Source organism: Mustela putorius, unplaced genomic scaffold (assembly GCF_011764305.1).
Source record: "Mustela putorius furo isolate JIRA1106 unplaced genomic scaffold, ASM1176430v1.1 tig00003962_pilon_pilon_pilon, whole genome shotgun sequence".
NCBI lineage: Eukaryota > Metazoa > Chordata > Mammalia > Carnivora > Mustelidae > Mustela > Mustela putorius.
This window is the reverse complement of record NW_025422106.1, coordinates 12,086,884-12,114,632: the sequence shown is the minus strand read 5'-3', so window position 1 is coordinate 12,114,632 and position 27,749 is coordinate 12,086,884. Positions and strand designations below refer to the sequence as shown.

Genomic DNA, 27,749 nt, shown 5'->3' with positions numbered 1-27,749 from the left:
GCCCCTTCTCAAGGTTTGTATCTGAATTGAATCCAGTAGGGATCCAAACGGAAGCAGCAGATTGGGTCTGTCCTCAGAGTATACTGATCTACAGATAGCAGTCTTACTTTGCAGTATGACATTAAACCTGAAACTTGAAGGATATTCTATATTAAAAGGGCAGCCTGCATTTTAAAATCACAGTGCAACAGAAAGTTCCTGGAGGCTAAAGGCTATAGGCTCTCACACCACCATATCACCTGGGAAATAGTCCCTACTGCCTGAGTGAGGTGGGGAAGTTACTCCTCCTGCGCTTTATTGTCCCCCCTCCTCCCCCAACAAGTGAAATCCCATGACATTACATCACAGAGGAGGGCCTGGTGCCATCCTCCTGTGGACAGAGCTTGGTAACAGTGCTTTGTTTCTTTATGTACAATAAATGCTTTCTCTGATCCTTGTCCAAGTCCCTCATTTTCAGTCATGAAAGTGGCTGATTAAATGCTTTTGAGACTGTAAATGGGTTAAGTGTTGTACCTAAGTCCTCCTGAACATACTCCAACAAAAAAGCTGCCATCATTTAGTGAGTATGTATTGTGCACTGAGCAGTTTCTAGTCTATCTAGTTGTATTTAATCTTCAAAGCAACCTGGAAGATAGCTAATTTCTTCTCTCTCACTCTTTAAAGCTGATCTTATGGAATTTGAGCCCTGATCTATCTAGCTTCAAAGTCCATTCACTTTCTTTCTTCTACACCAACAAAGAATAAAAATGCTTCTCTCCTCTCCAAATATCTTAGTCACCTTTACAAGGAAACTCATCTGAACATCAAACTACCGACAAAGCAAAATCCTATGCCAAGCTAAAGGGCCTGGAAACAGGATTTGGAGGGGCATAACACTTCCATCTTAAAAACAACAGGACAATAATATTTATCTTATTCTTCCTATGTTCTAGGAGCTAGTAGAGACACTTTACATGCCTTGTTTCATGTAATCCAATCTTCACAACAAGGTACCACAGTTCTCTATACCTTAAGCACGGATCAAAATCCAAAAAGCTCTGAAAATCAAAAAGGGAGTTCGGCAGAGCTCACATGGAACAATAACAGAACTCTAGTATTCAATAAGTAAAATCTGTAGGGTAAAAAAACAACTTGACAGGATACAAGCAATTATATTTTTCTTCCTTTATTTTCATAAGCTACTAATAGCACTCTCATAGAGCTTCTTTTCATTCCCAGTCCTTCCCACATGGACTCGTCTCAGTATTTGTCTAATCAATCAGTTGTATCTCCCAATTGGTTACAATACTGTTGAGGATGTCTCTCTCTTGTACAATTTTTAACTTTCAACAAACTAATATAATAAATCATGGAAGATTTTTCCATGTTCCACTTTTCAAGAAAAAAAATTTTTTTTTAAAGATTTTATTTATTTATCTGACAGAGAGAAATCACAAGTAGATGGAGAGGCAGGCAGAGAGAGAGAGGGAAGCAGGCTCCCTGCTGAGCAGAGAGCCCGATGCGGGACTCGATCCCAGGACCCTGAGATCATGACCTGAGCCGAAGGCAGAGGCTTTAACCCACTGAGCCACCCAGGCGTCCCAAGAAAAAAAAAATTTGATGCAGCTCATTTGATGGCAAACTTCAACTGATATGAGGTCATTCGTAGGCTTTATTAATCCCATCTAGTATATTCATATGTTTCTTGTGGGAATATTAAATGCTTGAAGAGCTCACACTCCCTAGGGTTTTGGTGATATATAGTGTATGCACCAAAAGCTGCTAGAATTTAAAACCTCTCTCTCAGGGTTCCAAATATGGAATCAAGGACTATGTCATTATCCCTATTTAATAGATGAGTAAACTTAAGCTCAGAGATGTTAATTGATTTGCCCAAGGTACACAGCTAGTGAACAATAGAGCTAGGATGAAAAATCTGTCTAAAACTGTGAAAACAAAATTGGGAACACCTGTGATGGATAAGGGCTCATTTTTCTAAAGGCCAAGATTGAAGTGACAATTCATGGTAGAGGAAAAAGAAATAACTTATAAAGATATGAAGAAAATATTCAACCATAGTAATAAGAAAAAATTTAAATTGGAATTATAATGAGGTGCTATTTTTATCCTATCAGATTGGCAGGTAGCAAAATGTTCGATAACATTGTGTTGGAGAAGATTGGAAAAAACAGTCATTAAAATGTTCGCAGTAAATAAGTCAAGCAGAGAAAGACAACTATCATATGATCTCCCTGATATGAAGAAGTGGTGATACAACATGGAGGCTTAAGTGGGTAGAAGAAGAATAAATGAAACAAGATGGGATTGGGAGGGAGACAAACCATAAGTGACTCTTAATCTCACAAAACAAACTGAGGGTTGCCGGGGGCAGGGGGTTTGGGAGAAGGGGGTGGGATTATGGACATTGGGGAGGGTATGTGATTTGGTGAGTGCTGTGAAGTGTGTAAACCTGGTGATTCACAGACCTGTACCCCTGGGGATAAAAATATATGTTTATCAAAAATAAAAAATTAAAAAAAATAATAAATAAAAAAAAATAAAATAAAATGTTCGCAGTGAGGTAAATTGGTATGATTTCTATGAAGGGCAATTTGGTAACCTCTCTCAAAAGTAGAAATTAATGTGAGTAGAAAGTTCACTTCAAGGGACTTATCCTTAAGATACACTCACACATGTGCACAAAAATGAATGTAAAAGTAAATTGTAGCATGGTTCGTATTAGCAAAAACTCTCTCCGGGGAATTTAACTTTGCTGTTGATGAAAGGCCAGACATTTTACAGCTCTCTAAAACTGATAATGGGAGGTGATTATTTCCTCTATCCTGTAGAAGAAACTCTCAGAAATTATTTTTAGTCTGTAGGCCAGTAGCCAGTTTTGTATAAAAATTAACAATTTCAGGGGCACCTGAGTGGCTCAGTCAGTTAAGCATCTGACTCTTGATCCAGCTCAGGTCCTGTTCTCAGGGTCCTGGAATCAAGCCCCACTTTGGGCTCCCTGCTCATCTGGGAGTCTATTTGAGGATTCTTTCCCTCTGCCACTCCCCCTCTTGCTTGCTCTTTCTCAAATAAAATAAATCTTTTTGAAAAATTAACAATTTTATTTCAGAATTTCTTTTTATCCACTGACTACAATTTTCAATTTTCAGATGTTCTTTCTTTCTCTCTCTCTCTCTCTCTCTTTTTTTTTTCTTTGAGAGAGAGAAAGAGTGCATAGGGGAGGGGGGAGGAGCAGTGGGAGAGAATCTTAAGCAGGTTCCACGCTCAGCACAGAGCCCAACTCAGGGCTCGGTCTCATGACCCTGCGATCATGACCTGAGCTGAAATCAAGAGTCAGATGTTCAGCTAATTGGGCCCCCCAGGCATCTCTCATATTCTCCTTCAAACCAACTTTGTCATCCTGGTGGGTTCTTCATTATACGTTAAAGAAAACTTGAATATATGCTTTCTATGTATTTGTATTAGAAATAGGATTTTTACCTTTTGAGACTGATGCATTGAGATAACCTAAATCCATCAGTAAAGGACTGGTTAAATAAATCACAGTGCCTTTATACAAAGGAATACTATGCAGCCATTAAAAAGAGGAAGGTCTAGGGGCACCTGGGTGGCTCAATGAGTTAAACATCTGCTTTTGGCTCAGGTCATGATCTCGGGTTCCTGGGGTCAAGCCCAATGTCAGGCTCCCTGCTCAGTGGGGAGTCTGCTTCTCTCTCTCTCCCTCCGGTCTTCCCACCAGTTGTATGCTCTCTCTCTCTCTCAAATAAATAAAACATTAAAAAAAAAAAAGAAGAAGTAGGTCTATATGTAGCTCTGTATATTCCATAAGGGTGTTTAAGTTCATTTGTTCATTTGTTCCCTAATGAACTTAAGCACCTAGAAAATTGTCTGAGCACACAGCAGCATTAATTTGCTTCTGGCTGTGGTAACAAGTGACCCCAAAACATTTCTTTTTCTGTCATTGATATGCAGGGCACTGCTCTAGGCTGAGGGTCACATGTTAGGTTTAGACTGGCTTCTAGTATCTTCTTATTTAGGGGCCACTGCTATACAAGAAGCACATGAAAACATATGATGTCCCTTAAAACCTCTACTTTGAATGACACACTGTCACTTCTACCTACAATCCATTGGCCAAAGAAAATATGGCCAAACCTTAAGTCAAGAGAGAAGTTTATTATACTTTTCTTAACTAGAAGAACCTCCAAAGTCAGTAGGATGTGTGACCCTATCATGAGGAATAGAGAAGAATATTGCAATCTATTACAATGCTCAATAAATATTTAAATATATATTGAATAAAAAGTGAACAAATTCCAAGAATTAAGTTCTTAAAAAAAAAAAAAAGCATGGTGCAGAACAATTGTACAGAGTATGCCACCATTTGTTTTAAAATACATATTTACATGTAATATTTACATCGATGTTTTGATATGCCTTTGCTATCACAAGAAGTTTGGAACTGTGGTTGCCACTGTGGAGAAGCACTAGAGGAGGGGAGCTTAGGAATGAGAGGGAGAGCCTTACCATTTACTATTTAGTATCATGTGTGTGCATTACCTATTAAAAAATAAAATTAAATTCTCTGTGGAGCAAATAAAAATAACAACCCAACACTGTCTGACTATAGAGTTCAAATTCTAAAACTCTATGCTATAATATCTTTAGGATAAAACATGGATCAGAATTTTGTTGTTGTTCTTAATTCATTGCAAACAAACTGTACATGGGATCTCCTTTGTCTCTAGTTCCTGGAGACTTACTTATAACACAGCACTAATAATAGCAAAATTCCATCTCAGCCAATTTTTTTCATGTTCTGGAGCTGTAGTTTTCAAACTCTGTGGAAGGCTTCCCACTCCTGGGAAGCCCTGTATGTGAAATCTCTGAAGACAGAGGTACAAAACTAGTTCATCCTGAGCCTTTTAACCAAATTAACTCTGTTCAGCTGTCTTGTTTCTGAGTTTGAACAAAACCATTCTCCTAATCGTAAAATGTGACAACAATGGCTCCCTCATACTCATTTCGTGGTTCTTACAAAGCAATAGAGTCCATAGGCATCCCCAAATCTTCAGATAAAGTTTCCCTCAGGACATAACAATAAGCAGAATCAAAATATGATAAAAGATATTGAACATCTACACAAAAGACTCACCTAGTCAGCAAATAGGTAGAGTTTGCTTTTTTTTTTTTTAAGGATTTTATTTATTTATTTATTTATTTGACAGAGAAAGAAGGGGAGCTACAGAGGGAGAAGGAGAAGCAGGCTTCTCTGCAGAGCAGGGAGCCCGATGCTGGGTTCGATTCCAGGACCCTGGGATCATGACCTGAGCCGAAGGCAGATGCTTAACTGACTTGAGTCACCCAGGGACTCGTAGATGGAGTTATTTAAGAGTGCCACTGTCCAATTAAGGATTAGGGCATAATTTCTAGAACTATTGTCCTAGAACTTAAGACTATTGTTCTAAGGACGACTATATATAGCTATTGCATCTAAAGCTGCAAAATATTCTAGACTCTGAGTGAATGCACTGTATTATACGTTGTCTGAAGAATAGCCTCATTCATTCCTGAGGTATCCCAGTGAAGAATGGGAATTCTACAAGGGAGGGTTGACAGTGGTACCTCACTCACTGCTTGCCTCTCAGCATAGCGTGTGGCACCTTACAGTTTACTAAGCCCTGTTCAGCGGATTTACAGATTATATTCTGTCAGTAGTACTCAGGTTTTCCCTTAGTTGACTCTCACGAAATGGACAAGGGCTTAACAAAATTCCTGCAAAGAAACCACAAATTAAAGAGGATACTAATAATTAAAGCACAAGCAAACTGTAAAATGGTAGGGTTGACATTTTTATTACCTTTAATATAAGCTGTCAGCTACATTTTTCAGTAAAAGCAGTAACCTTCTTGTCAGGTTTGAAAAGAAGATGATACAAAAAAAAAAATCAAAGTTATCTGCAGATCGTATGAAAAATGGATTATAATTTTTTTTTTTTCCTGTTAGGAACACACAACCAGAAAAGAAGTTTGGAGATCTCTGGTTTGAAAAACTGACTCCTGGAGAGCAAGAATTTGTCAGTGACTCTCCAGCGTGATCCATACAGAGGGTGCCCGGCCAGAGTCTGAGGTATTTTATTCTCCTTCACTGGTTAAACTTACAGAGAGATGGAGTGAATCCAGCTAGCTTGATGGTACCATCTTTTATGATCACCCAACTAATTTCTTAATTATATCCTTGACTTTCAAGGATAATTTATGGTTCAAATGTGGCTCCGAATGTTGTCTTTCTTACGAGGAGAGAATGTACCATCTGGTGTTAATGTCTGGTCATTGTGTAATTCAGCATTGGACTTCTTGTGAGCTTGGTTAATGTGGGTTTATTCCCAGGAGACTGCTCACTTCTGAGAGTTAGGACATCATAAGTTCCTGGATTTGTGACGGTGATGCCCAGACCCTACATGACAGGGACCCTCAATTCCCCCAGATGACTTCTCGGTACTCTCTCTTAGCGGTGGTTGGCAGTAACCTAAACCCTTCCACCAAAGACCCTAAAGGGCAGTACATTTAGGAAACTGGACGGGCCTATTTCTAAAAGAAGGGGCTTTCTAGCTCTGAATTACATTAACCTTTAACATACCTAATGTTATTCTTGCTCAACAGCTTTTTTTCTTCCACGGGTTTTGAATACTGTTGATTTGCTAATTTGTAAGCTGATTGTTGCTTTGGTCTGCCTGGCACCAAGGCCCAGGATCCCAACAGGTTCTCAGACCGCATGATAGGCAAGATAAACCAACCTGCAGAGCAGAGTTTGCAAGGACTTCGGAGCAGCCTCTCTGCTAGCCTGGCTGGTGATGGTGGCAGACGGCTCACTGATCACTTAGCCGGCCTCTGCAGGATTTTCTCTCCCATGACTGGACTCTTCCTTCTTTGAATAAAACCAAAATAGTTCCATTTTTTTTAGTCAAATGACAAGATCATCAGCTGTCCTAGCAGCTTGGCTGACCACACTTTTATTTTAGCCTCATTGCCTGATGGTACTATTCCAACTCCAGCAATTTCCAGGGGTAAGGAGCGGCCTATGCAGGGAAGGGTATGGTGGACCCAACGGAACTGGATTTTAGATCAATTAGAATGGCAGTTCTCAGTCTTCATTGCATATTAGAATCACCAGGAGAGCCTTTTAAGCACAGCACTGACTGTGCCCTACTCCCAGCCATTGTAATTTAATTGGTCTGGGGCCCAAGGACCTAGGCACGGATACCTTTGGAAGTCCCCAGGTGATACGTGCAGTCAGTGATGAAGACCACGGACTTGAGATCTTACATGTAAAGGTTTGAAGCTAACACAATTCTCTTGTAAGCCTCTGCTCTGAAGCTCCCTTCAATCATCTGCTCACATCCCGTTTTGCAATTAGCTCACAGACATGTTTGCAAAAAGCTGAGAAAGTAAAAACGTGTTAATGATACAATGCCACACTTCACCGGTTGCAAGACATTTTCTTATATATTCTTTCATTTGACTCTTTAAATAACCCAGTGAAGGGGGGCGCCTGGGTGGCTCAGTGGGTTAAGCCGCTGCCTTCAGCTCAGGTCATGATCTCAGGGTCTGGGATCGAATCCCAACATTGGGCTCTCTGCTCAGCAGGGAGCCTGCTTCCCTCTCTCTCTCTCTGCCTGTCTCTCTACCTACCTGTGATCTCTCTCTGTTAAATAAATAAATAAAATCTTTAAATAAATAAATAACCCAGTAAGGGTATCCACAATTTTCTGGTAAGGAAATTGATATCCTGAGCTGACCGAGGCCCCAGACTTCTGGTTTTTTGCTCAGCACCCCTTTAATTATGTAATACTTAACTCTACGGTGAAGGTTAATAACCTCGACTGCCAAATATAGACTGAAAATAACGCGCAGGAGTCAAAAGCGAAGACTTTACAATCAGATGTAAAAATCTGAATTTTAGTTTTGCTACTTACTAGCTCCATGATCTTGAGCAACTATGTTATCTTTTTGAGACTCAATCTTCCTCACCTGAATATAGTACTGGACTACAGAACCCGCTTCAAAGGGGGTATCAGTGAGATTTAACGGTTGCTATTCTCATGACACAATCGTGCCACATTTACCTACTTGTTAGTATAGAAATGATCTCCAAGATTGTTTTTAAGTATTTGGGCTCCTTTATCCTATTAAGTTGTCTTCGGTATCAATCGTTGATTTTCTTGCCTGATACTGATTGGTTCATGATGGTGGCATTTCTAATTATAGTCACCAAGTGATTCCTTTTAATTTTTTTAAGGTTTTATTTACTTATTTGAGAGAGAGAAAGCATAAGAGCAGAGTGAGGGGCAGTGGGAGAAGCAGACTCCCCGCTGAGCAGGGAGCCTCAGGTAGGGCAGACTTCCCTTGTTTTTATTTATTTTTTTATTTTTAATTTTTTTTAAAGTTTTATTTATTTGTCAGAGAGAGAGAGGGAGAGCTAGCGAGCACAGGCAGACAGAATGGCAGGCAGAGACAGAGGGAGAAGCAGGCTCCCTGCCGAGCAAGGAGCCGGGTGTGGGACTCGATCTCCGGACACTGGGATCATGACCCAAGTTGAGGGCAGCTGCTTAACCAACTGAGCCACCCAGGTGTCCCATTTCCCTTGTTTTTAATGAACTCAACAGCTTTGAGGAGTTCTGGTCAGGTATTTGCAGTCTGCCTCTTAACTGGAATTTGTCTAATATTTTTCTCACGATCAGGCTGAGATTATAGGGTTTGGGGAGGAAGATTGTGGAGGTAAAGTACCATTTTTATCACATCATTTCAAGGGGACATAAACTATCAATATGATTTATCTGTGTTGATGTTGACCTCCAGCACCTGGCTGAGGTCCTGTTTGTCAGCTTCCTCCACTGTGGTTACTCCCCACTCCCCTTTTATTTATTTATTTTTTTTAAGATTTTATTCATTTATTTGACAGAGATCACAAGTAGGCAGAGAGGCAGTAGAGAGAAGTTGTGGGGAAACAGGCTCCCTGCTGGGCAGAGTGCCTGATGCGGGGTTTCGGGGGTCGATCTCAGAACCCTGGGATCATGACCTGAGCCCAAGACAGAGGCTTTAACCCACTGAGCCACTCCGTTGCCACCCCCGGCAACTCCCCTTTCAAGACTGTATTCTTTGGCAGGAAGTCGTTGCATATAGCACACTTTTGGGATTCATACTCCTGTCCTTTACTATGGAATATCTACATTATTTGTTTGGAATTTTTCCTGCACAGGAGATTGATCTCATGCTTCTGTTTGTAAACCTTTTGCCGTCACCTCCCACCCAGTCACGACAATTAACCTAATTGGTGGTGGCCATAGCCCCGTAACTGCGAGATTAGAACCATAATGAGGTCTAGGGAGACCTCTTGTGGTTAAATGAGGGCATAACTGGCCAACTACAGGTTCTCACCTTCCACCGCGGACAATCCCTTTAGTTTAGTCCAGTGTTTCTCCACAGGATTTTGCTCCCCAGCCCTTGAAACCCTTTGGCAACATCTGGAGATGTCTTTAGTAATCAGACTTTTAGGAGGAGATGCTACTTATGTCTAGTAGTAAGAGGCCAAGGATGCAGAGGTTGAGAAGCCTTGTGGTCAAGGCAGTGTACAGGTGCACAGCTACAGCTATGCTCAAAGGAATACCGTTATAATAGGGTGGGGGGGAGACCCTGCTTTGTGGGGGAAAAAAAAAAAGAGGACAAATTCTTCAATAAAATGTGCGGCTCGACACTGTCACAGCACAGAGAAAATGGTCAAGTGACTTCTGGGAATGTGCAATTTCTATTTGGGTCAACCTTGTTCACATGAATATGAGTGGCAAGAGCTCATGCTGTGGAGCTGAGCAGAAGAGGACAATAAATGGAAAGCTGTTCTGAGCAGAAGAGGTGCCAGTAGAGAAAGAAACTCCACTGGGGCCAGTATTTTGAGAAGGTGATTATGTGATAAAACTCTTCATTTCAGATAATTTTTTAAAAACTAAATTTGTTTTTTTGTTGTTGTTTTTTTTTAAGATTTTATTTATTTATTTGTCAGAGAGAGGAGCGAGAGTGAGCACAAGCAGACAGAGTGGTAAGCAGAGGCAGAGGGAGAAGCAGGCTCCCGGCTGAGCAAGGAGCCCAATGCGGGACTCGATCCCAGGACGCCGGGATCATGACCTGAGCCGAAGGCAGCTGCTTAACCAGCTGAGCCACCCAGGCGTCCCCTAAAAACTAAATGTGGAGGGGCACAGTCAGCTAAGCGTCCAACTCCTGGTTTTGGCTTAGGTCTTGATCTCAGGATTGTGTCAGGCTCTTTGCTCAGTTTGGAGTCCGCTAAGGTTTCTCTGTCCCTCTCCCTCAGCCCTTCCCCTCTGCCCACGCAAAACACGTTCTCTCTCTCTCTCTCTCTCTCTCTCTCTCTCTGAAATAAATAATAAACTAAATTTTGAGGGGTGCTTGGGTGGCTCAGTGGGTTAAGGCCTCTGCCTTTGGCTCAGGTCATGCATGATCCCAGCATCCTGGGATCAAGCCCCGCATCGGGCTCTCTGCTCAGCAGGGAGCCTGCTTCCTCCTTTCTCTCTGCCTGTCTCTCTGCCTACTTGTGATCTCTGTCAAATAAATAAAATAAAATCTTAAAAAAAAAAAACAACTAAATTTTGAGGGAAAAAATTACACCCAGTCTATTACAACTGCAATCTAAAACTTTTGATTGCTCTCCTATACATATATAGTTTTGTTTGTGCAATGAATATAAGCTATTGTATTCCACTTTTTTTTTTTTACTGAATATAGTATCTGAAGTATTTTTTCATATCCTTAGAGTTCCCATTACCTTTCCTAAAGTCTATGATAATCCATTATGAAGGTAAACCATACTATAGCTGTTCTAGTTAGACAATTATACTGTTTCAAATTGTTCTGTTTTCTGATGTTGCCATATAGTATTTTTCTTAAAGTATTTCTTTTTTTTCTTTAAAGATTTTATTTACTATTTGACAGACAGAGATCACAAGTAGGCAGAGAGACAGGCAGAGAGAGAGGAGGAAGCAGGCTCCCTGACAAGCAGAGAGCCCCATGTGGGACTCGATCCCAGGATCCTGGGATCATGACCTGAGCTGAAGGCAGAGGCTTTAACACACAGAGCCACCCAGGCACCCCTTTAAAGTATTTCTTAAGGGTACCTTTCTAAGAGTCCAATTCTCAGGGTCAAAATGTAAACAGTATATGGCAACACAGAATGGACAAGAATATTGAATTTGGAACTAGGCAGCCTGGGTCCAAAACTCAGTTCTGTCCATTACCACCTGTGCAACTTGAATGATTTGCTTAAACTCTCTGATTCTATGGGGATTGTGGTAATGAATAAATGAAATCGTGTATGCCAAGTACATCATATAGATGATGGCAAATAGACAATTTACTTTTATTCTTTCTTTTTTCTTTCTTTTCTTTTTTTTTCCCCTTTGGGCTCTTGATACTTATGTCATGTTTCTAAAAGACTGTACCAGTTTCCAATGCCACAGACAATGCAAAATGGGACCATTAAAAAAAAAGCAACCATTTTTCCTACAATCCCATGAGTCATTTTTTTGGTAAGATTTTATTTATTTATGAGAGAGTATGAGAGAGCCCACGAGTTGGGGAGGGGGCAGAGGGAGAAGAAGGCTCCCGGAGGAGCAGGGAGCCAAATAAGGGACTCGATCCCAGAGCCCTGGGTTCATGACCTGAGCTGAAGGCAGACCCTTAACCAACGGAGCCACCCAGGTGCACCACAATGAGTCATTTTAAGGTTAGCTTAATTATTAGGAATTATTAGGAATTATTGGGGGAGGGACAAAGAAAGGGGCTTCCTGCTGAGCGTGGCGAGCTCATGACCTGAGCTGCAATCAAGAGTCAGATACTTAAACTGAGCCATGCAAGTGCCCTAGGAATAAGTTTTTAATTAGGTTATGTTGCTTTCGTGGGCAAATTGTCTTCCTAACGATGCAAATCTGTAGGTAATGTATGTTTTGAGATCACTTTAACCAGGAAAATTTGTGTATGGGAGGGGAGACACAAAAAGGCCAAAAACTCCTCAGAGAATTTGCAGTGAAGGAATGTACCTTATATTTCTGGCAATTATGCAGAGCCTTCAGCTGCATGATGTTGGCTTAGGCCTTGCTTCCCTGCGAGTGTCCACAGCCCTTGCAACTATGGCGCCCCGTCCCCCTCCTGTAAATGTCCCCATTTGGCCCTTTTGGTCCTTCCCATAGGCCTGTGAGTTTTCATTTATTGCTAGGCACTTGGGTAATCCTGCAACATAACTGAGCATTTCAGCTGAGAACATATACCCTCTGGTTCTCATTAGAATCTTCTAAGTGCTTTCTCTTAGGCTGCATAGGCTATAAAGGAAATAAATATATAAGACAATTCATAGCCTCTACCTTTGGTTTTGCATTACGAAACAAAGGCTTGGGCCTAAAAGTCTTTGCCACCCTCTACGCTAATCGCCCATATTTCCAGGGTAAAACAAGTCCCAGCTGTATGGAGAAATGAATAGTATAAATTGGATACATAGGGGCACCTGGGTGGCTCAGTGGGTTAAAGCCTCTGCCTTTGGCTCAGGTCATATCTCAGGGTCCTGTGATCGAGTCCCGCATCGGGCTCTCTGCTCAGCGGGGAGCCTGCTTCCGCCTCTCTCTCTCTGCCTGCCTCTCTGCCTACTTGTGGTCTCTGTCTGTCAAATAAATAAATAAAATCTTCAAAAAAAATTAGATACATATAATTTCTTTTTTTTGTCTTTGTTTCTTTATCTTCGAGACCATCAAATTTATATATACTGTCTCCTTCTGATGTTTCTAACATCTATACTTTGCTATAACAGCAGAAAATTATAGAAAAAAAATCTAACCACTATTAGCCCTTTAAAGTATTTACCACAAAGGGCACCTGTGTGGCTCACTCAGTTAAGCATCTGCCTTTGGCTCAGGTCATGATCCTGGGATCCTGGGTTCAAGTCCTGCATTGGGCTCTCTGCGCAGCCTGCTTCTCCCTCTGCCTCTGTGGCTCCTCCTGCTTGTGCTTGTGCTCTCTCTCTCTGGCCAATAAATAAGTAAAATATTAAAATAAATAGTGTTTATTACCAGTTTTTTCTATAAATATGTAATGATTTATGATTTTTAATATGAAATTTGAATGACATGGCATATACAGTGTTATGTCCTACCTTTTCTCACTTACTATTATATTGTGAAACATTTACCTGGATTTTCAAAAATATGATTTTTATTGGCACCTTATAAATATATTTCATTTAATGATTCCCACTATTGCTTAAACATTCTGGTGACTTCTAAATTTCATAATTATAAATAATTCAAGGGGAGGTGGGTGGGGGTTGGGGTAACTGGGTGATGGACATTAAAGAGGGGAAGTGATATAATGAGTAACTGTTTGGTTGGTTTGTGTTTTTTTTTAAAGATTTTATTTACTTATTTGAGAGAGAGACAGTGAGAGAGAACATGAGTGAGGAGAAGGTCAGAGAGAGAAGCAGACTCCCCGTGGAGCTGGGAGCCCGATGCGGGACTCGATCTCGGAACTCGGGGATCATGACCTGAGCTGAAGGCAGTCGTCCAACTAACCGAGCCACCCAGGCGTCCCTGGTTGGTTTTTTTAAAGATATTTTTTATTTGACAGAGAGGGACAGTGAGAGAGGGAATACAAGCAGGGGGAGTTGGAGAGGGAGAAGCAGGTTTCCCACTGAGCAGGGAGCCCAGTGTGGGGCTGGAACCCAGGACCCCAGGATCATGCCCTGTGCCGAAGGCAGATGCTTCAATGACTGAACCACCCAGGTGTCCCTGAGTACTGTGTTATATGCAACTGATGAATCACTGAACTCTACCTTTGAAACTAAGAATACACTATTTGTTAATTAATTGAATTTAAATAAAACTAAATAAATAAATATTTCAATGAGTATCCTTGAACATATATGTTTATTCATATTAATTATTCCCCAAGAATAGTGTATTACTTTCCTAGGGCTGCCATAACAAACTACCACAAAGTGGGTTGCTTAAAATATAAGAAATGTACTGCCTCACAGTCTGGAGACAAGGAATTCAAAACCAAGGTGTTAGCAGGGCCCCGATTCCTCTGAAATTCTTCCTTTTTTATTCTATCTTGTGTTGTTTGCTGTCAATCCTTGATATTTCTCGGTTTATACAGTGGTATGAGACCCCTTATCCATGGTTTCAATTTCTGTGGCTTTAGTTACCCATGGTCAACTGCCTTCGGGAAGCAGATGATCTTCCTGACTGATCCTGGGAAGGTCCATATTGCCCAGCACTACATCATATGCCTGCGTCAGCCCTCAAAGTCGTCTTATTATGTCAGCGAGGTATCGTCTCACATCACCACGAGAAGTGTGAGTACAGTACCATTAGATATTTTGAGAGAGACACATTCATGTAACTCTTATTTCAGGATTATTAGTCTTTGTGGCTCATCTTCTACTTGCCTAATTTGTAAATTAAACTTTATTATAGGTATGTATTATACAGGGAAAAAAATCGTTTTTATAGGGTTCAATACTATCTGTGGTTTCAGGTATGCAAGGGGTTCTTGGAACATACCCCCCCAAAAGATATAAGTGGGGGGACTACTACAGATAAATAATTCCAGTCTTTACCTCCACAGCCACACAGCTCTCTTTTCTCTGTGTGTTTCTGTCTTCACATGGTGTACTCCTCTCTTGGGATGCCTTTTATTTATTTGTTTGTTTTTAAATCTATTTATTTGTCAGAGAGAGAGTGTGTGTGTGTGCATGTGTGAGGAAGCACAAGCAGGGGGAAGGGAAGTGGGAGAAGCAAGTCCTGATGTGGGACTTGATTCTGGGACCCCGGGATCATGACCTGAGCCAAAGGCAGAACCTTAACTGATTGAGCCACTCAGATGTCCCTAAATAAAATCTTATTAAAAATAAATTTTATAGGGGTGCCTCGGTGGTTTAGTGGGTTAAAGCCTCTGCCTTCGGCTCAGGTCGTGATCTCAGGGTCCTGGGATCGAGCCCCACATTGGGCTCTCTGCTCAGCGGGGAGCCTGCTTCCTCCTCTCTCTCTCTCTGCCTGCCTCTCTGCCCTCTTGTGATTTCTGTCAAATAAATAAATAAAATCTTTTAAAAATTTTTTAAAATATTTTTTAAAATTTTATTTATTTATTTGACAAAGATATTTATTTGACAAATAAATAAATAAAATCTTTAAAATTTTTTAAAAATATTTTTTAAAGATTTTATTTATTTATTTGACAGAGATCACAAGAGGGCAGAGAGGCAGGCAGAGAGAGAAAAAGGGAGAAGCAGGTTCCCTGCTGAGCAGAGAGCCTGATGTAGGGCTCGATCCCAGGACCCTGAGATCACGACCTGAGCCGAAGGCAGAGGCTTTAACCCACTGAGCCACCCAGGTGCCCCAATTTAAAAATTTTTTAAAGAAAAAAAAAAAAAACTAGCTTCCAACAAAAAACTATTCTTTCACCAAGGATGGCTTAGAATGGGAAGGGAGTAGACAGGAAAGAAGGTGGGGAGTCAGATTGTGAAAGGTGTTGCGTGCCATGGGGAGCTCAACCTACAGGCAATGGAGTGATGAAATCAAATAAATAATAAAACGATGATGAATGGCACAAATAGTAAGAACTGTGGGCATGGAGAGGAGGGAGTTATTACTTCAGAGGATGATCTTATCCCTGAAATCAGACCTGGGTAGGGATTCCAGCTCTTCTACTCATCATCTGTGAACAAATTCTGTAGCCCTTTGAACCTCATCTGCCCGACCCCTAATAAAATAACAAAGCTAATAACACCTATCTAAATACCTTTTGCAGGAACTAAGTGAAAAATCTGTTAAAGGCTAAACACATAGTAAGTACTTGATAAATGTTATTTCCAACCATGCCAGGTCCTACCTTTATGATTAAGCTTATAGTTGGAAAAGTTGACACTTTTACTTATCACTGTTTTCAGGCTCCGGTACTTCTCAAAATCCTCTACCCATTTCATTTTTCATGTCTACATTCTTATACTTCTACCCGAACACAAATACCTTTTTGTTATACGTTCCTCATCCTCTCCCTGCATTTGACCTTTTGAATCAACACCACCATTCTAGGTCTGGAGGCACCACCTCCTCCATCCTGTCCCATTTCGTTATATCATATTTCTTAAGCTTTGCTTCACTAATTTTTTCTACCTGATTCCACGGTCAAAAATCTTGACTATAGGGGTGCCTGGGTGGCTCAGTCATTAAGCGTCTGCCTTCGGCTCAGGTCATGATCCCAGAGTCCTGGGATCAAGCCCCACATCAGGCTCCCTGCTCAGTGGGAAGCCTGCTTCTCCCTCTCCCACTCCCCCTGCTTATATTCCTTCTCTCGTTATCTTTCTGTCTCTCAAATAAATAAGTAAAACCTTTAAAAAAAAAAAAAAACTTGCCTAGAGGCAATTTTGCTTAGGGAGACAATGGCTTATTTATTTTACTTTTCCGGCTTCTGAGAAAATAATACTGAACAACTCAACAATCTTGGGAGAGTGAGAAATATGAACCAATGTCCCCCACTCTTCTGCCTTCTTAGCTTTGGGCCCAGAAGTCAACCAACTAATGTCTTTGTCAATAAAACCTGCAACTCAACCCAAAGATTGACATCCTTGTCCCCAAGCCCATTTCACAATCTGTAAGCAGTTTGTAAATTAGTCATAGTGCTGATTATAGGGAAAGAAGAGTATCTCCTGTTCCAGAAGAAAATTGATTTGTGAGTACATCCAGAGCTGAAGCTACAATATAGCAATTCATTTATTTAACAAATCTTTATTGAGATCTATATGCCAAGCATTGTACTAAGCTCTAAGATATAGCAGTAAATGAAACCCAGTCCTCCCTCTCATGGAACTTGCATCCTGGTGAGAGAGAGGGATAATAAATAAGCCAATATATTAATTATATAAAACGTGTCAGCTGGTGATATGTGCTATGGATAAAAAAAAAAGAATAAGAGGGAAAAGAGATGAGAAGGTAGAAAAGGCTGTTTGCTTTTTTTTTTTTTTTAAAGATTTTATTTATTTATTTGACAGAGAAAGACACAGTGAGAGAGGGAACACAGGCAGGGGGAATGGGAGGGGAGAAGCAGGCTTACTGATGAGCTGGGAGCTCGATGCAGGGGTTGATCCCAGGATCCTGGGACCATGACCTGAGCCAAAGGCAAACACTTAATGACTGAGCCACCCAGGCGCCCCAAAAAGGCTGTCTTAGATAAGTGAGTTTGCTTTATTTTTCTTTTTTTAACTATCAAGATAAACATACATACTCTAAGGTATGTAAACTCTACAGCTGTGCACAACTTGGTGAATTTTCACACACACTCATATAACCACTGCCCAGGACAAGGAAACAACATTTACAACATCCCAGAAAGTTCCCCTGTGCCCTTTCCCAGTTAGCGCCCACCAAGAGCAAGCTACTATTCTGACGTCTATCACTATTGATGAATTTTACCTATTCCTGAACTTCAAAAAAAGTGGAATCCTAAAGTATGTATATATTTGTGTCTGGTTTCTTCCACTGAGCATAATGTCTGTGAGATGAATCCATTCTGTTTAAAGTTAAGGGAGCCTTCCCCTTCATTGCTATATAGTATTCCGTTTCATGATTATATTCACAATTTATCCATTTTCCTCTTTTTTTTTTTTTTAAAGATTTATTTTAAAGAGAAAGAGCACATGAGCAGGAGGAGGGGCAGAGGGAGAGGGAGAAAAGCAGACCCCCTACTGGGCGTGAAGCCCAACACAGGGTTCCATCCCAAGACCCCAAGACCCCAAGACCATGACCTAAGCCGAAATCAAGAGTCAGCTGCTTATGTGACTGAGCCACCCATGCAAATCCAATCCCTTCTCCCCTTGATGATAGCTGGATTACTTCCAATTTGGGACTATTATGAAGAAGGTTGCTGTGATTGTTCTTGTGTATGTCTCTAGAGGTATGCATTCATTTCTCTTGGGTATCTGCCCAGGACTGGAATTGCTAGGTCATGGAGTCAGTATGTGTTTAACTTTAGTAATTAATGATGAACAGTGATTGAACCCATTTATACTTCTCTCGGCAGTGTATGGTGGTTCAGGCCCCTCCACATCCCTGCTAACACTTCATTGTGTCAGTCTTTTTCATCTCAGCCATTCTTTGTGTTTGTTAAGTGATTTTTTTAGCGCAGACCTGAAGCAGTATGCACCGCTTGGAATACCTTGTCTCTTGAAGAGCAGTAAGGTTTCAAGGGAAGCAAAGGGGTCAGTGTAGCTGGTATTTAGTAAGAAATGGAGAGAGTAATAAGAGATGAGGTGAGAGGTATGGAGGTTGAGGAGGCTAAAGTAAGCCATTTTATGACCTTTGGCTTTATGCTGAAATAGAGAAGAAATCATTGGAGGTTTTTTGTTTTTGTTTTTAAGATTTTATTTATTTATTTGTCAGAGAGAGAGAGTGAGTGAGCAGCTGCTGTGTTGAGCAGAGAGCCCTATGTGGGACCCGATCCCAGGACCCTGGTATGATGACCTGAGCCAAAGGCAGACACTCAAACTCAATCAACTGAGCCACAGAGGCCTCGCCATTGGAGGGTTTTAAAAACAGAACAGATGTGATCTAACTTGAATTTGTAACTGGACCACTTTGGCTGCTTTGTTAAGAGTAGACTAAAGAAGACCAAGGGAAGAAGCAGAGCAGGGAAAAGGAGGGAGAGCTTTTGCAGTAATCCAGGAGAGAGCTGGGTCAGGGTTGTGGCACTGTACGAAGAAATAAGGAGGGATCTGATTTTGGATGCATTTTGAATGTAGACATGACAGCATTCTTGGATGGGATTGAGGTACAAGAAAAAGAGTATCAAGCATGATTCCAGGTTTTCAGATTTGAGCAGGATAGGTCTTCTGTACACACTTTTTGGTATGATTGATCACACAAAGAAGCCAGCAGGGGTCACTCTTTCAAACCTCAATATAGTAACATCAAGTTGAAGAGAAAGCTCCTGTGACAAAGCTTTGCTGGAATAGCCTTGAACCTACTTACATTTTAATCAAGAAATTGTTCCTACTGGAAGAATTTAAGCCAATTTACAATTATAACTGACAAAGATTGGCTTTGTTTATAAATCTTCCCCAAAGGCTCTATACACTTTACAAATGCCCCATGGCCAGTGGCTTCACCTCAAAAAAACAAAGCCATTTCAAAAGCAGAGAATTAAGAGATGTGAAAGAGGCAAGGGAATCTAGGTCAGGAAAAACTAATGCTTTTTCATAAGAACATAGCACAAAGCTATCCGAAATGCTTAGTTAAGGTAAACAGAGCTCTAAGTCGTAGAGAGTGCTTAGAAATGACCTAAACAGGAAGCAAAAATATTCTTATTTCCCAATACAAGAGCAAACCTAAGGGAGTGGCATAGGGAATTCCTAAGGGAATTTCTTCATTCACAGAATGAAATGATCCTGGTCAATAAAAAGTTCGAAATTAATACTAAATATGCCCAACATAGCTGTTTCGCTTTCTCAGAAAATTATCCAAAATGCTTACGAGTCAGTTTTTCTACGTGACAAAATAGATTTCTGCCTTTCCTGCCTTAATAAGAGGGTGAGAACACGCAACGATTTGTGTCACCTTACTTTGAGGAAGTGGAATTCAGAAATTTTCAAGTGACAGAAAAAGTGTGAATAATGCTTTGCTAGAAATGAAAGCATGAGGAAGTGGCATTTTTCACTGGCTTCTACTGGTGACAACTAATGGCCTGCGTCTTCCAGCCACTGTCTGGAATTGAGGGTGGAACTTGAAATTACAGAGGTTCACCAGTGCAAAGCTGATGTATTCATTCATGTGAGGAATAAATCCACAGACCTGGCTGCATAGCAGGTCCTCATTAACTGAACTAAACAGTCCTTCTTATGAAGGCTTGGCCAACTCTGACTCATGCGCCAAATTTCACCTTTTATATGGCCCACAATCTAAGAACGGTTTTTACATTTTTAGATGGTTGGGAAAAAAATAAAAATAAGAATAATATCTTGTGATGTGTGAAAATTATGTGAAATGTACATTTCAGTGTCCATAAATAAATTTTTTAAAAGATTTTATTTATTTATTTGACAGAGAGATCCCAAGTAGGCAGAGAGGCAGGCAGAGAGAGAGGGGGGAGCAGACTCCCTGGAGATCATGACCTGAGCCGAAGGCAGAGGGTTAACCCACCAAGCCAACTAGGTGCCCCCATAAGTAAATTTTTATTGGAACACAGCCCCATTTATCCATTTAGGTAGAATCTGTGATTGCTTTTGCATTTTAACAACTGCCTTGAGTAGTTGTGACAGGGACCCTATAGCCTGAGAAGTCTGAAATATTTACTGTCTGGTCTTTCCCAAAGTTTTCCAACTCTCTGCTTGATGTCACACAGAAGTATAAAAGATAGAAATAACAGTTGAGGGCACCTGGGTGGCTCAGTGGTTGGGCGTCCACCTTTGGCTCAGGTCATGATCCCATGATCCTGGGATCAAGTCCCACATCAGGATCCCTGTTCTGCAGGGGAACCCGCCTCTGCCTCTCTCTGTCTCTCATGAATAAATAAATTTTAAAAAGAAAAAAAAAAGAATAACAGTTGAAGGAACTTATATTTCCAAAATGCAGTTGAGGGCACATCTTGGAAATGGAAAAGCACAAAAACAAAACTGGTTCGTGTTGCATGTATATAGCTTTTACCTGTAGTACTTGGCATTCCTTCTTTCTAGGCAGTAGAGAGTGATCCTTTTTCCAAGAAAGAAAAGGGATCCTAATCCCTTTAGTCAACTAGAATCAGACGATATTCATGTTTTCTGCTCTTACATTGTTCTTTTTCATGGAGAGTTAGTAAAAGAGAAAAGGTTGCTTAGAGTTCAATAATACAAAATAGGGATTCAATCAACCTGCACACATTTGGATTAACATTTTCAAAATGGGTTTTCAGGTCAGAGACCTTGTGTGTGTTTTTTGCTACTGTGTCCCTAGACTCTCTACAATGTGAATGCTCAAATGTTTGTTGACTGAACGCATTATAATAAACTCTCTGTTCACGCTTAAGAAGAAAGCTATATATATACTACATTTCATGTTTTCCTCAGTGTGTGGTATTGAACACAATTTTGGGTACTGTAGCCGGGACACAGGGGTGCAAGAGCTCCTGGCTTCCGGGATCCCAAATAGACGGCCACTCACCACTGACAAAAATCCAAAGAAAAGAGACAGGCAGTAGTGAAACAAGAAAGGAATTTACTAGAATCTCTAAGACTGTCTCTAAAGTGCCAAAAATACCTCCAGGTTTAGAGAAGGAAAATATGGGACAAAGGTCAGTGGCTATATGCACGTGGGCAGTGAAGGTCAAGTCATCATTGTCTTGGGGTCAATCACAGTCGAGATATTGCTGGATTGGGGCAGTCCTTACTGCTTGAGGGGGAAAGGGATGCTTTGCCTGCAAGATCTTTTGCCTGAGTTTGGAGATAAGCTGGAAAGAAGAACTTTATCAATTAAAGAGTTTGTGGTCAAAATGGAGCTAGTTGACGTCCTCTTTCAGGTTGGCCAACATCAGACAGTAAGAGCAGAGTCAGAGTTTACAACCTTGCTCAACCTCCAGATCACATCTTCTGCAGTCAAAGCTTTTTTCCCCTTCCGTTGTTTTTCAGACTGCTGATTACAGAAGAAAATGCTGACCCAAACAAAACAAACCCCAAACCAGAATGCTCTTATTTACACAAAGAAATTTATGTTACCTTCATTCACTAAATACTGAAAGAAGTTCATAGGGCTCCCAGCTGATTTTTCTAATTGCAAATATGAGATTAAACTATCTGAAATATGAACTCTGAAGAATGTTGCTGTTATCCATCCCCAAATTTTCATGATTCGGTTTCTCTTTTCTTGCTCTTTTCAACTTGAAGTTTTAATGAGGATCTGTCGTGTACTTCAGATGCATTTCACCAAGTTGGGAAAGAGAGTAAGAGCAGAGGTGAGTAAGATGAGCTTCATTCACAACAGAATCTCAGTGTAATGAAAGATTTTTGTACATGACTTTAACAGCCGAAGAGAAAGTGGAATTCATGTAACTACACTACACATTGCAGACGAAGAAGAAAAATCTAAGAAATCTCTGCTGTACTGGAAATTACTTAGTTTTATGACAAAAACAAAAATTCCAACAAGAGCACTTTGGAGTTGTTACGTTATCATTTAAGATCTTTTAAAGATTATTTACTTGATTGTCAACCATGGGCAATTCTTGGAACTCTGAGCTTCTGTCTTTCATGACACCTTCACAGAACTTCTGTAAGAATCACGGAAGGAAATACATAGAGAAATGCCTTATAAGTTACAAGTTCCTGAAAGACGACTTCTACTACCTCCATTTTTACCTCAGTCTATACTTTTCTAATTGATTAAGTTCTTCTTTCTAGCTTATCTCTAAACTCAGGCAAAAGACCTTGCTGGCAAAGCATCTCATGATTGGAATTGAAATCCTCTCAGGCAATAAGGATTGCCTGAAACAGCAAGACCCCTGCATGACTGAGCCCAAGACAATGATGACCTGACCTTTACTGCCTACCTGCTTGTACCTACTGGCCTTTGGTCTCACATTTTCCTTCTATAAACCCAGAAGTATTTTTGACACTTTAGAGACAGTCTTTGAGACACTACTCCTCTGTCTTCCCTATATTGGCCTCATTGAAATGAATTCCTTTCTTGTCTCACTGCCACTTGTTTCTCTGCCTTTGGCTTTTGTCAGTGGTGAGTGGGCCGCACCTGATCTGTTTGGGATCCTGGGAGCCAGGTGCTTTTGTACCCCTGTGCCTCAATTACATTCCCACCAATCTCTCTTGAGAGTAGGGACTGTATCTTATTCCTTATTAAATCTGCAATATCCAGGACTGGACCTGGTCCATAGAAGATGCTTAGTTTTGATTGAAGACGTATTTTACCATAGAAATATCAGCTGTTCCTTAGCAACTTTTACAAAATTTATAGATTATTATTAGGGTAGTAACGGAATATAAGATGCCAAGTTAGCAACTGTCCTTGAACCAGTAGGCTTTTAGTCTAAGTCCTTTTTCTTTCTCTATGATTTTCCTGATGGTAGGGCCCAACCACAGAGTTTTCTACTCATTAGACACTCCACAGGTGTGTATTAACTAAAGAAAATGGAATATGCACATCAAGTAAAAAAATCACTCCAAGGCTGATAATGTTGTTGCCTTTTATTTTGGAGATAATTTTACAGGGGTGCCTGGGTGGCTCAGTTGGTTAAGCATCTGCCTTTGGCTCTGGTCATGATCCCAGGGTCCTGGGATCCAGCCCTGCATAGGACTCGCTCCTTAGCGGGAAGCCTGCTTCTCCCTCTCCCGCTCCCCCTGCCTGTGTTCCCTCTTTGTGTTCCCTCTCCTGCTATGTCTCTCTCTGTCAAATAAATAAATAAAATCTTTATTTAAAAATAAAGATAATTTTACTAACAATATCAGTCAGATATGGTGCCTCAAGTTTTCTCAATAGTTTGCAATGAACCAGCCACACCATTTCTCTCAGTTTTCCTGTGAATAATGGCACACATTTGTGAGGCAGATTGCCTGGGTTCAGTAACATGAAACGGCTCTCAGGCAGAAGCGACATATTCTCATGGGGGTCAGAAGTCATGTGGGTATCTCATTAACTCTGGTTCCAATTAATTGAACTAACCAGACTATAAAATGCAAAGATATCAGGCAATTAAAAGACCAACTAAAGATCACAGGCTCTGGGAAAGAGAAGCACCATGAAAGAATTCTAAAGATCAGATGGTCTCAAAACTTTTGGTTTAAGGCAACAACAAATAACAGAATTGTTTGTTTGTTTGTTTGTTTTTTCTCTAACTTGCCTATTTATATTGTTTGCCCCTACTTCTTTTGGGTTCTTCATCTTTTCTTTCTTAATTTGTGTGAGCTCTACATAAGATAAAGAACTTAATCCTTTAACTATCCTATGTGCTGCAAATATTTTTCCCAGTTCTTTTGATTTTAGAGTACTTTGGATATATGGTCCAAATTTTCAACAAGCTCATTGGGGTGTAATTAATATATCATACATCCAGAAGTTTTCATTTTTTTATGTAGTCAAATGTATATATATTTTCCTTCTTTGGTTTTGGATTTTGTTTTTAGGAAAGGCTTTTACAATATAACATTATTTTAGCCTATTTTTTTTAAAGATTTCATTTATTTGAGAGAAAGAGAGCATGAATAGGGTTGGGGGGAGGGGTAGAGGAAGAAGGCGAAGCAGACTCCCCACCGAACAGGGAGCCTGATGTGGACCTGGGATCAGGACTTGAGCCAAAGGCAGACGCTTAACTGACTGAGCCACCCAGGGGCCCCAATTTAGCCTATTTTTATAAAAAACTTTTTATGGTTTCATTCTGAAACTTAAATCTTTACTTCATTTTGATTTTGTTTTGTAATAACATATGTGGCAGGGATTCTTATTTTTTATTTCCCAGGTGATTTAGCAGGTGTCACATACCCTATGTATAATCCCATTTTCCAACCGGTTTGAAATACTATCTTTATAATGAGCTTAATTCAAATTTCTATTTTTCTAGAAACTGTAGTTTTTATTTCCAAACAAAAAATTAGCTTTTAGTATTATAAAATCAGTTTGTGAGCATTGTAGAAAATTAGAAAATACAAAAACATACTAACACAATCAAAGATTATCTTACTGTATATTCCTTTGAGATATTTTTCTTTGGTAAGATATATAGATATATGCATTTTTATGAAAATGAGATTGTATACTTGTTACTTTATAACCTGCTTCAATTTAATGATCTTGACCTATTCATTTCAGTAATTGTTCATCTCGTTTAACACCCATATACAAATTTCAGCAATCTCCAAATGGCCTTTACAGCTGGCTTATCAAAACCAGAATTTAATCCAGAATGATGCATCTAGCTGTTATGTTTCATAAGTCTCTTAATCTTTTTTCATTAACATATAATGTATTATTTGTTTCAGTGGTACAGGTCTGTGATTCATCAGTCTTACACAATTCACAGCACTCCCCATAGCACATACTCTCCCCAGTGTCCATCACCCAGTCACCCCATGCCTCCCACCCTCTTCCCCTTCAGCAACCTTCAGTTTGTTTCCTAAGATTAAGAGTCTCTTATGGTTTTTCTCCCACTGTGGTTTCATCTTCTTTCGTTTTTCCCTCCCTTCCTTTATGATCCTCTCTCTTGTTTCTCAAATTCCTCATACCATGAGATCATATGATAATTGTCTTTCTCTGATTGGATAAGTCTTTTAACCCTGATGAAGTAGGAACACAGTGCAGATCTTTCTACAGTACAGTTCTTGGGACTACTCTTCCAGTCCTTGAGATTTTGCTCATAGAGTACTTACTAACATTTCCACTTAGAATCTGAGTGACTATATGTCAGAAATATCATAGAAGTTGTTTTTTTCTTTTTCTAAGATTTTATTTTTAAGTAATCTCTACACCCAACATGGGGTTCAAACCCACAACTCCAAGATCAAGAATTGCAAGCTCAACTTGACTGAGCCAGCCAGGCGCCCCATAGAAGTTATTTCTACAAAGACTGGCAGAATCTCAGACTTTACCCTAAACCAAATACCAGTTGCATAGGGGAGTGTAGGTCAGGTAGTAAAATATAATCAACATTTCAAATGGAATGCAAAAGGAAGAACGTGGAACAAAGAAGTTCCTACAAGAAGAAGCAATCAACCCCAGATGGAAATAAGGTACTTGTGAGGCTACAGGACTTCTGTTGTTCAGGGATTTTTCAGGAATTAGTACTAATAATTCATTTCAAGAACCCAAAAGAAAGATAACAGAAATTCAAAATACAGTAAAGGTCATTAACTTGTATGTTTTCCTGTGGAGCTCTTCAAAAGCAATTTGCTAGATTTTAAGTTTGTTTTACCTTAGCTCATATTTAGATATTATACATATCAAATCTTTGGTTTGTGAGAAAGTTTTAATTGGATAAGGAAGTGAGAAGACAAAAACGTGAAAATCCACAATCTACTGTTGAAGCCCTCACTATGTTTTTACTGATGCCTCAAAATATCCTGTGAATAGAATATTTTTGGATAATTAAACAACACAGAATAGATTGCAAAATGAGAAAAGGAAGCTATGGAACAATATAAATAGTATGATATCATTTGTGATAAAACCAGAATGATTTGTTTATACTTGAAAATATTCTGAACACATGATGGACAGTTGTCATCTTTGCGATGTGGAATTGGATGAGGAATGAAAGAACCATTATTTTCCTCTACATGTATCTATAATTTTTAAATTTAAAAAATAGAACATTTTACCCTCTGATGTTTTCAGAGGGCCAGAAGACATGTACTGAAAAAGCAGAGTAAGTTAGAACATGGACACTAAAATCACATTCATTAACAAAGTGTGATCAGGGCACTTGGGTGACTCAGTGGGTTAAGCATCTGCCTTCTGTTCAGGTCATCATCCTGGGGTCCTGGGATTGAGCCCTGCATCGGGCTCGCTGCTCTGCAGGAAGCCTGCTTCTCCCTCCCTCACCCTCCCCCTGCTTGTGTTCCCTCTCTTGTTGTGTGTGTCTCTCTCTCTGTCAAATAAATAAATAGAAATCTTTTTTTTTTTTTTTTTTAAAGATTTTATTTATTTATTCGACAGAGAGAGATCACAGGTAGATAGAGAGGCAGGCAGAGAGAGAGGAGGAAGCAGGCTCCCTGCTCAGCAGAAAGCCCGATGCGGGACTCGATCCCAGGACCCCGAGATCATGGCCTGAGCCGAAAGCAGCGGCTTAACCCACTGAGCCACCCAGGCGCCCCAATAAATAGAAATCTTAAAAAAAAAAAAAGTGTAATCATTTTATTGCTGGTATCGGGATAGGACTGACTCTGGTGCAACAAGATGACTATTTCTTTTTTTACTTTATTTCTTTTATTTATTCATTTGACAGAGAGAGAGATCACAAGTAGGCAGAGAGGCAGGCAGACAGAGGAAGGGAAGCAGGCTCCCCATTGAGCAGAGAGTCCGATGCAGGCCTTGATCCCAGTACCCTGAGATCATGACCCGAGCCGAAGGCAGAGGCTTAACCCACTGAGCCATCCAGGCGCCCCAAGATGACTATTTCATTGGAATTTTCTTTTAGATTAAAGGTGTCAAAGTAGAAAAGCATAGAGAATTTGAGTTGGAAACCAAAGTGGGCATCGAGGAGCCAAAATAATCTGTTATCCGTGGCTGTGAGAGCTCCCAATAATTGGAAGAGCACAATTAGAGAATAAATATACTTCTATTGGGGATAGAAGTATTTCTATTTGAGTATGTTTCTTTATTTATCATTACTTTTTTTTAATGAGCCATCTAGGCACCCCACATCTGACTCCTGATTTCCACTCAGGTCATGTCCTCAGGATCATTAGATCAAGTCCCACATGGGGCTCCCTGCTGGGCACAGAACCTGCTTAAGATCATCACTCAGGGCACCTGGGTGGCTCAGTGGGTTAAGTGTCTGCCTTCATCTCAGATCATGATCCCAGGGTCCTAGGATAGAGCCCTGCTTTGGATTCCCTGCTCAGTGGGGAGCCTGCTTCTCCCTCACCATCTTCCTCTGCCTGCTCATGTTCTCTCTTGCTCACTCTCTCTGTCTCTCAAATGAATAAATAAAATGAAAAAAATGAAATTGGACCACTTT

The 27,749-nt window shown here is 40.3% G+C and overlaps 1 long non-coding RNA gene across 2 annotated transcripts in view; it reads left to right on the top strand.

Moving 5' to 3' along the window:
• LOC106005326 overlaps positions 1–27,749 on the top strand; it is a 73,945-nt gene that overhangs the window by 3,507 nt on the left and 42,689 nt on the right. The window contains exons 2-4 of one of the 2 annotated variants that reach the window (XR_001178608.2): positions 6,004–6,126; positions 14,250–14,403; positions 21,955–23,311. This is a non-coding gene — a long non-coding RNA (uncharacterized LOC106005326). Of the gene's footprint in view, positions 1–6,003; positions 6,127–14,249; positions 14,404–21,954; positions 23,312–27,749 lie in introns of those variants that run through there. The other variant, XR_001178607.2, reaches the window with a different exon arrangement.